Here is a 10,300-nt window from a genome sequence, read left to right on the forward strand (position 1 = left end):
GATGACCACCAAGCCTTAGTGATCTAGTCAATTAAGAAGAGAGACAAAACCAAAATGCAAGAAATCTCTAGTATAGAGCATACTAGTGCACTTATAGTATTTAGGGCTGGTGAGGTTGGTAGTAAACAAATTTTTGGAATGGCATTAGAAATGATGAAATTTGGCAATGTGGTGTCTAGACAGGAAGAGGATAAGTTTTTAGAACTTAATGCTAGATTTGAAGAGGTTTTGAAGGCATATGAGGAAAGGGGTACGTAGATATAATCATTGGAAAACCAAATATCTCAAATGGAAAAGCAACTTGGGAAAAGAAAGATGAGAGAATCTAGTAGCCCAAAAACTATATACCCTCAGCCACCTATTGAACCATTTAAATCAACTCCCATTATTGAGATACCAAACACCCTAGAGAGGCCTCAATTCTACACTGCAGAGGAATTTGAAGAAGAAAAGAATAAATTGTATGCACTGCATTTGGAGTTGAACAATCAACATGAAGTAAAAATGAGGTAGGGAATAATGTATTTAATAGATAGAATTGAATGGCCAACATTTTTTGACCAATTGGCAAGGATTGCAGCAATCAGAGATGAATTAAAGGGAAATGAGGATAGAATAAAACCCATTGTACAGAAGTGGACTGAAAGAAATAATGATATTACTATGATGTATGTATCTATCATCTAGTTGTCATGTCATCAGATAGAGAAGATTTTTAATTTGTTAGATAAGTTGGAGAATTTTGATGACAAATAGGATTAATTTTAGAAAAGAGTGACAATCTGTTTCTCCAAATATATAGCTAAAAAGTTTGATTTATTTCCTAGTGCTTTAAAAATTGTTGACAAAATAAAGGAAAAGGAAGAGTGGAAAAAGCAATTGGATGAAATATTTTGTCAAAGAATGAATAATTTCATAAATGAAACTAGACATTTATTATGGGCAATGACCAATGAGGAGTTGGTTAAAGTGTAGTTATTCTATAGTACCATCAAAAAAGACTTTGTTGAAATAGAAGCAATTGGAAATTCTTTAGTAACTATACAAAGGGAGATTTTAAATTGTGACTGGCCTGATGACACTATTTGCAATGAGTGGAAGGAATAATTTTTGTCTAGAGAATAGATGGCAGAAGGCAATAACACAGAAGAAGATGTAAATGTAATTGTTACCTTAATAGTTAATGATGAAGACAAGGAGAATCCCCAAGTTGAAGTAAACTTGTAGGTAACTGAAGAGGACACATCACTTTCAAGCCTGATAGCCACTTATTTTGAAGATTTAGAATAATAAGAGAATCAAATCATAGAGTTTTATTGTTCCAAGAGATGTAATAGAAAAAAGGCCTACTAAAAGAATGTAATGATGTGTAAGTTTTTTTGTTACACAAAATTTTGTCTTTTTGTGGAAGAAAAATATAAATATCTTTTGTAAAAGGACACCTATTAGTTCTCTACGCCTAAAGCTTGTTTCATCTCACATTATATAAGTGAGATTTCAGGGCTAAAGTAGGGTCCAATTTCTAATGCATTTTTAGTTTTATACTGATGATGTTTTCGGTCCAGTCTTTGAGCAATCTTTATGATGTATCTTCTCTACAAAAATTTATGGGAATACATTAATGTTGAGTGATATTTGTGTTTCTTTCTAGAGTCATTCCAAGTTTACTACAATTGTATACAATTTTCAAGAAAAATTAATAAAAATTTGAGCTATCACCATATCAATTCTTTTTGAATTTTGTCTCCTTTGTTATTACCTGGTTATTTTGAGATTGTGTGAGTAAAGCTTGTTCAATTGAATGCAATTCATTTAGGTTATATGTCAATTCATTACTGCTATTAATTCAATGAATTAAGTAAAGGCTTTAATGAATTTGATAAGATTGTTGTGGTAATAGAAAGGATGTCTGTGAGAATGAATTCTAGTAGGAATTGTTGTTAATATTTGTTGTAAAGGCAACAAATAAAATCTAAAAGTTGGAGTAGACTTTAAATCCCAATGGAATAGGCACTGATCAAATTGATTTAGTCTGTAGATAGATAGATCATGAATAAGCATCAAATTTAAAATCAGAATCAACTTTATTTTACTTTTCTTAAAGATTTTCAAAGATGGTCAACACTTGTTTGCATGGAATCTTTTAGCCTTAGTCAGCCACTATTGTTTCGAATACTTACAAATCTATAGAAGAATTGTGACCAAATCTACTATATGGGATGTATTTTATCTAAAATTCCAAAATCATGTATGTGTTTGAGGATTGAAGATGAGAATTAGAATGAAACTAATATAATTCTCATACAATAGCATTCAATTTGAATAATCCCCTAGGTATACCCACCTTGGTTTTGCAGAGCCTAAAGAGTAGAAAACCATCCTTGGTTTTGTTGAAGTTGGGTCTAAATGGTTTGCATACATAATTGATAATAGGAAATGGCTAATCATTAGGTTGCATGAGTATTATCATTTTGGTATTGAGCATTCTATTGTTCAGTAGTTTTAAACACCAACAAAATGGAAACTCTGCTAGGGAGTTGTCCAACACATGTATGAGAAGTATTGTTGTTTCTTTGGTCCTATTGTGTACATGTGTGTCAAATCTTTAGTATTGCTCATGGTTGTAATGGGTACATTTTAGTGAAATACCTTGAGAATTTAAAAAGAGAGAAAATAAAATATGCCACAGAGCTAAACTAACATATTCAGCCCTTCCAAGTGTCTTATCTATCAAGAAAGAGTTGTAGTATTATGATCTTAGTGATTAGTCTATTTGTGTGTCAGATATTTCCATATTATATTGCATTTTTCCTTAAAGTTAGGATTAATTTTAATTTTTGTATTTCCCTAGGATAGGGTGGCGAATCAGTTGAGGTTTTGAAGCTAGTGCTTATTTGATAAATAGTAAAATGATTGACAAAAGAAAAAACTCAAGAGCATACACAAGAGTCAATCCTAATGTACCAACGTCTACTGACTTACCTAAAGGTGGTAGTAAAAACCTAAATAAGAAAAAGGCAAACCCAAATCCCACCTAGAAGCCCAGAGGTAGTGTATCAGTTAATTCTCAATATCAAATAGTGGTAGGGAGAGAGTCTTCTTCACTTAGCTCTAAATCAAAAACCACAAGACTCTTAGGAGAAATATTTAGTACCCCAGTACTAGATGAAAGAACATATCGAGATAAGGATATGTCACCAGTAGGGAATGTATCCCCTAGACTAGATTTGATAACTAAGATGAATCATAGGCTAGGACTCAGAAGTTCATTTGGAGATCCTTTTGACCCTAGAGTGGTCCCATACATTGAACCTAATCTTATAGACCTGGATAATCCTGCTGATTTAGAAGCTACTTCTACATATCCTAAACAAGTGTAGTCAGAGATAGGAGTTTTCAAGAAATGAATTGTTGAGGAAGAAGCCAAGTGTGTTTTCCTAGAAAAGGAAAGAGAGCAAGCCACCCTAGTTGCTATAGTGGAAAGAGATAATCTACTTAGAAGGATGGCTACCTTAAAAGAACAAAATAAGAAGTTAGAAGAAAGAACGTCAATCCTTCATATTGATGTCTTTGGATATGTAGACAATCTAAGAACTAAAGTTTAGTAACAAGAAAAACTCCTAAGTCAAAAGAAAGAACTAGTCATTACTCAAGTCCAAGCTTATAAACCTATCCAAGTAGATCCTGTAGAACCTACTATGAAAGCTACAGATAAAGGAAAGGGAAAAACCATGGGAATCCAAATAAATGAACCTCAAGCTCTACTAAGAAAATCCATAAAACTTTCCATGTCAAAATTGGACTTAGATCTAGAAAAGGCTAGAAAGGAGAAGGAAGATCTTGCAAAAGAGCTTGAGAAGGTGGAGAATGAAGCTCAAGCCACAAAAACTAGGAGGAAAATCTAGTTCATAAAATCTAATTTTGCATTGGCTTCATGGCCAAATTTGTCTACCCCTTCTGCAACTTTTGTACTGGCTATTAATCCAATGATTCCAACTCATGGAACATCTCAATATTCCCCTACCTCATCATCAACCATTAGCACTCAAGCCCCCTTTGTCCAACCTCAACAATCCCAAAATGGTCTTCTTAACCAAGCCAATGTAGCAGGCACCTCAAATGTTCCTAGTTTTCAAAAGAAACCTATATACATGGAAAAATATAAACAAATGTCATTTTCAGGTATCCCTAGTGCTCCACATCCCATATCTTTTGATTTAAGAGATAAAGTTGTCAAGTTCTCTGGAAACAATGATGTTACTAGTGAAGAGCACCTAAGAGTTTTCATAGATATGCTAAATGATTATGAAGTGGAGCATGAGGATGGTAATGAAGTTGTTTGTTCATTCACTAACTGAGGATGCAAGGGATTGGTTCAGAAGGTTACTTGATGACAGTATTACCTCATGGAGTGACTTGGAGAAATTGTTCAAAGAGTAGTATGGAGATAATACCAATGCAAGGTTCATGTTAAATGAATTCAATAACATCAAGAAAAACCCCAATGAGTCTACATTTGATTTCAATGTAGATTCTAGAAAGGCATGTACAAACTATTTCAGGCTATAAAGTTGAATGAGGATGTTTTTCTTACAACATATTTTAATGCTTTTGATAGAAAAATGGCTTATCAATTGAGGGATAAAGATCCTAAAACTTTGAGGGATGCTTATAAGGTTGCAGTAAATATTGAGAATAATAGGAAGGCATCTGGAAAGCTTGGTAGGAGAGATGATCCAAAGTTGTTCAATCCCAAGAATAACAACAAAAGGAAGGTTGATAAATCTCCTATAGGAAAGAAGATAGAAGAACCCACAATAGGTCAAGTGTTGGAATTGCTAAAAAAGATGAATCCCACTAGTTTTAATACCCAGAAGCCAAATGTTCATGATAAAGCCCTTGTGAACAATAGCAATTTCAATAGACAACCTAGAATGCAAAATTACCCTTACACCACACAATGGAAGGATGGCAAGCCAATTTCTAATCAGACCAAAAATGTAAAAGATAAGGGTACACCAGATCCTCTGCAAAGAAGTTGTAGTAATATGAATGATAATGTGCCATGGTGTATTATTTGTCAATCACTTCACTCTTTAGAGTATTAAGCAATTGCTCAATCATTTGCTTCTGATCATAGTGCACGAACTAAGGAGGAAGAAGAAGAAAAAAGCCATGATGATGTAAGCTATAATATGGTAAGCAAGAAATAGAAAGTGATCTTGAGAATGAGAAAATTGCTTATCAATTACATCATCAACAAGTGTTCTCAAACAACAAAGGATATGATGAAGATCAGGTATGTGCTACATCTTTTGAAGTTGGTCATGTGAACTTGAGGATGCCTTCTAAAGAGGAAATTTATAGGATCACTACAAAGATGATCTCCCAAGTATATAGTAACTACAATTTGAGAAACTAAATAGTTAACAATGATGTTGGTAAGCCTTCTAGTATATTCATAAAATATATTACACGTAAGATGAAAGATGAAGACAAGAAGGCTAATGTAGAGATAGTCAAGATTAAAGAAATAAAAACCAAGAAGTGGGAACTTAAGAAGAAAGTTCAATTTCAAACAAACAAGAAAACAAAAGAAATTGTGCAAGAAAAGAGACCAAGATCTGATAGTGCCAAGTAAATAGTAGTCCCTATTGCTTAGATTTTTCCTACTCCAGGTATGATTTTGAAACCTACTGTGTCTGATCCTATTGACATGATATCCATGTTGTCACAAATTATTCTTAAGGTACCCTTGTCTAAGCTATTTAGAATTGAAGAGCATAAGAGAAGAGCTTTGTCATGGTTGGGAGGGATAGGAAATAACAACAATGTAGAACAAAAATGCCATTCAAAAAAACCCCTTTGTAGTAGAAGATAGTGGTATTATGTCCCAAATTTCTCAAATATTATTGGATGATTCATTAATAGCATACATAGACGATATTGACCCATTTTTTCTCAGTCTTATTATAAAAGGAAAGACCCTAAAAAATTGCATGATAGATTCAGGATCTTCTAATACCATCATGCCTTTCAAAGTAATGGAAGCCCTGGGATTGAAAGTAGATACTAAACAAGGCAGATGTGGAGATATGGATGCTAGAGAAGTCCCAGTCATAGGTACTATAAATGCTTTACCATTTAAGCTAGCTGCATACCCTAAGGTAGAGTTGACCATGTCAATCCTTGTAGTTGATATTCCTCCACATTATGGAATGTTGCTTTCTAGAAAATGGAGGGTTGCTATGGGAGGTAGTCTACAATGTGACCTAACCTATGCAACTTTTCACATAGGTGACAAGGCTATTAAAGTAGACAAAGAGCCAAGGGTTAGTCATATTTTGGGGGAGGAAATTGACAAAGATGCTACTTGATTTTTAGATACTAGTGTAAATACATTCAAAGCTGAGTTAATTATCCAAGAGGTTGAGAAATTGCCTAATGTGATTGAACATGAAGTTGAGTGTTGTATGGACTCACCTATATTATGGACAATGTTCTTTGATGGGGCCAGTTCAAAAGAAGGTGTAGAGGTAGGGGTAGTTTTTGTTTCTCCAGAGAAAAACACTTTTAGATACTCCTTTACCCTAAACTTTCCGTGCACTAACAATATAACTGAGTATGAAGCCTTGTTGTTAGGGTTGAAATTTGCTACCCACCATGAGATCAAAAAGTTGTAGGTTATAGGTGATTCTAAATTGATTATCTCACAGATAAGGGGAATATATGCTTGTAAGAATAAAAGGTTGAAACAATATAGAAATGTTGTTTGGGATCGAATTGAATTTTTTGATGCATTTGGTATATCATGGAGAGATAGAACTCAGAATAAGATGGTTAACTTATTGGAAAATGTAGGAATTAAACCCTAGGAGATATCATTTGCAAGAATTTCATAGATTGAGGTTCAAAATAGGCCATCAATACCTGACAATATTAAATATTGGCAAGTCTTTTAAGATGACAAAGACATTGTGAATTTCTTGCTAAATGAAGATAAATATCATGGTCAAAAGTTGGACTGTAGTGATTTGGTTCAAACCATAGATGGGAAACAAAAAATTTTTGGTCAAGAGGTTATACAATTAAAGACTAATAAAGTACCTAAAGGTTTGGTTGCTTTGGAGAACATGTTTGATAACCAAGATAGGGTAAGGCTTGCGGCTAAAGATTGTAAACCTTAAAAGCTAGAAGAGATAAATTTGGGTACTACTAAGGCACCTAAGAAATTTTATATTGGCCAAATTTTTTTAGCTAAAATTAGAAAGCCTTTGATTGACTTACTGAGAAAATATAGACATGTTTTTGCATGGTTATATGATGACCTAAAGGCTTATAGAGAGGATCTTTTTCAACATGTCATCCCTTTGAAGGGAAATGTAAAACCTTTTAGGCAGAAATAGAGACCAGCTAATCCCACTCTAGCCCCCAATGAAGTTAAGGGATGGAGGGATAATTAAACCTATTAGACATTCCACATGGGTATCAAATCTAGTACCTGTTAGGAAAAAGAATGGAGATACAAGGCTATGTGTAGATTTCAGAAACTTGAACATTGCTTCCCTAAAAGATAATTATGGGTTACCAAACATGGAAGCTATGTTGTAGCAAGTAACTAGGTTTGAACTTATGTTTATTATGGATGGGTTCTTAGGATATAACCAGGTCCTGGTGAAAGAAGAAGAGCAGTTTAAGATAGCATTTACAACTCCTTGGGGAACTTATGTATATGTTAGAATGCCTTTTGGATTGATTAATGTTGGTGCCACTTGTCAAAGAGCCATGGATGTGGCTTTCCATGAGTACATCAATAAGTTTATGGTTGTATACAAATATGACCTCACATCTTACTCTAAAAAGGATGAAGACCATTGTAGGCACTTAGAGAATATTTTTATCAAAGCATTAGAATATGGAGTATCATTGAACCCTAAGAAGTGTACATTTGGGGTAACTGAAGGAAAATAATTGGGACATATGGTATCAAAGGATGGAGTAAAGATAGATCCTGGAAGAGTAGCAGCCATTGATAAGGTCCCTAAGCCAAAGAGTGTGAAAGGAATTCAATCCTTCTTTGGGAAAGTTAACTTTCTAAGGAGATTTGTTACAAACTTTGCTGAGATTAGTAGACCTATTTCTAAAATGCTCAAGAAAGGAGCTACTATTAACTAGGATGGTGAACCTTCACAAGCATTTCAAGATATTAAATTGCTATAAAGAATGTTGTAGTCCTTAGGGCTCCAGATTATACAAAACCAATGCACATATTTTCTTTTTCATCTTGCCATACTGTAGCTAGAGTCCTGTTGCAAAAGAATGAGGAAGAATATGAATAGCCAATTGCATTCTTCAGTAAGTCATTACAACCTACTAAACTAAAATATGAGATAAATGAGAAACAAGCATATGCTTTAGTAAAGGCTATTAAGGATTTTAGATGCTACTTGATACATGCTATTATCATTGCATTTGTACCTGATGCTACTGTAAAAGACATATTTTCTCAACAAGAAGTGTCAAGAAGAAGACGTAGGTGGATCAAAAGGATCCAAGAATTTAACATTGAAATAAAGATAACTAAACTGGTAAGAGGTCAAGGTTTGGCTAAACTCATGGCTCAATCTAATCTAGATGCTAATCAGATAAATATGGTAGTTGATGACCTCATATCTTATTTATGCAACATGGATCATTGTGAGTGGTATGCTAATGTTATCCATTATCTACAACACATGGAAGCTCCTTCCCATTTGACTAAAAATGAGAAGAGGAGTACTAAGTTACAAGCCATCAGGTATATCATTATTAAGGATAGTTTATGGTGGAGAAATTTTGAGGGAATATTACTAAAATATGTTGATCAAGAAAAGGAAAAAGAAATCTTGAATGAAATGCATGCTTGAGTCTATGGAGGACATTATACGGCCAAGACCACTACACACAAGGTAATGAGAGTTGGGTTCTAGTGGCCATCCCTTTTTAAAGATGCTCAAATCATGGTTAGGAAATGTGATGCTTGTTAAAGGTTTGTTGGAAAATTAAAGTTCTCAGGTAATACTCCATTAAAGCCAGTTGAGGTGCAAGCACCATTTCAGCAATGGGGTATGGATTTCATAGGTGAGATCTCACCTAAATCTAGCACTAGCTATTCTTGGATTTTAGTTTATAATGATTATTTCACAAAGTGGGTAGAAGCAATCCCTACAAGAAATGCAACTAGTAAAATTGTCAACAATTTCTTGTTAAATAATATTATTTCCAAATTTGGTTATCCTCATAAAATTGTAATAGATAATGCAACGTGCTTTAGGTATGAGGAATTTGTAAAATTTCATGACAAATATGGAATTACCAGATCAACATCCTCCCCATATCATCCACAAGGAAATGGACAAGTTAAATCCACAAATAAAAGCTTGTTAAAAGTCATTAAGAGGACCTTGGATGATACCAAGAAGGCATGGGATTCCAAGTTGCAGCTAGCAATATGGGTTGATTGAGTGACTGTGAAGAAAGCCATTGGAGTAGCCCCATTTAATATGGTATATGGAATTCAGGCAAGGATGCCTTAGAATAACCTAATGAGCTTGTATAACTATATTCAAATGTATGATGAGGATATCATAGATGACATGCAAGAAAGAATGGATGAGCTGGTAGGACTAGTAGAAACCAAGAGAGAAGCATCCCTCAAGAATCAAAAGTTGCAACTACAAGTCAAGATATTATATGACAAGAGGATGGTAAAGAAAAGGTTTGAAGATGGATATTTAGTCCTCATGTGGAATGCTAGAATTGAGAATAGAGGAAAACATGGTAAGTTTGATCTTATCTGGTTAGGTCCCTATTTGATTGAAAATACATGGGGAGAAGACTCTTATATTCTAAAAAAATTGTTAGGCAATATTATTGAACTGCCAGCTCATGGACAGTTCTTGAAGAGGTATTTTTCTTCGAAAAATACTTGTTTTTCCATGAATAGTAGTTTAGGGTTTTTCTATACATTTGTAAATCCTTTGGTCTTTGTGTAGTTTCCTGTGCATAGTTTTTTCCCTGTGTTTGTTGCTTTCTCAAAGTTGTCAGATTTTAAAAAAAATTTGTTTTGTGGTCTGCTTCTCCCTCATTTAAATCTAGAAAATTCAATGTCCCCAAATAGAGCCACTGTTGGCCTAGTTTTTCACAATTCCTATTTTGTGCATTCAGTAGTGAAAAACCCTAACTATGTGCCTTGAAAATTTTGAAATTAGGTTAAGACCCTAGGTAAAATTCATCAAAAAACCCTAATGTTTTATCTTGT

Source organism: Cupressus sempervirens, chromosome 10 (assembly GCF_028749045.1).
Source record: "Cupressus sempervirens isolate cs-2001-9-10 chromosome 10, ASM2874904v1, whole genome shotgun sequence".
In the NCBI taxonomy this organism is placed as follows: Eukaryota; Viridiplantae; Streptophyta; class Pinopsida; order Cupressales; family Cupressaceae; genus Cupressus; species Cupressus sempervirens.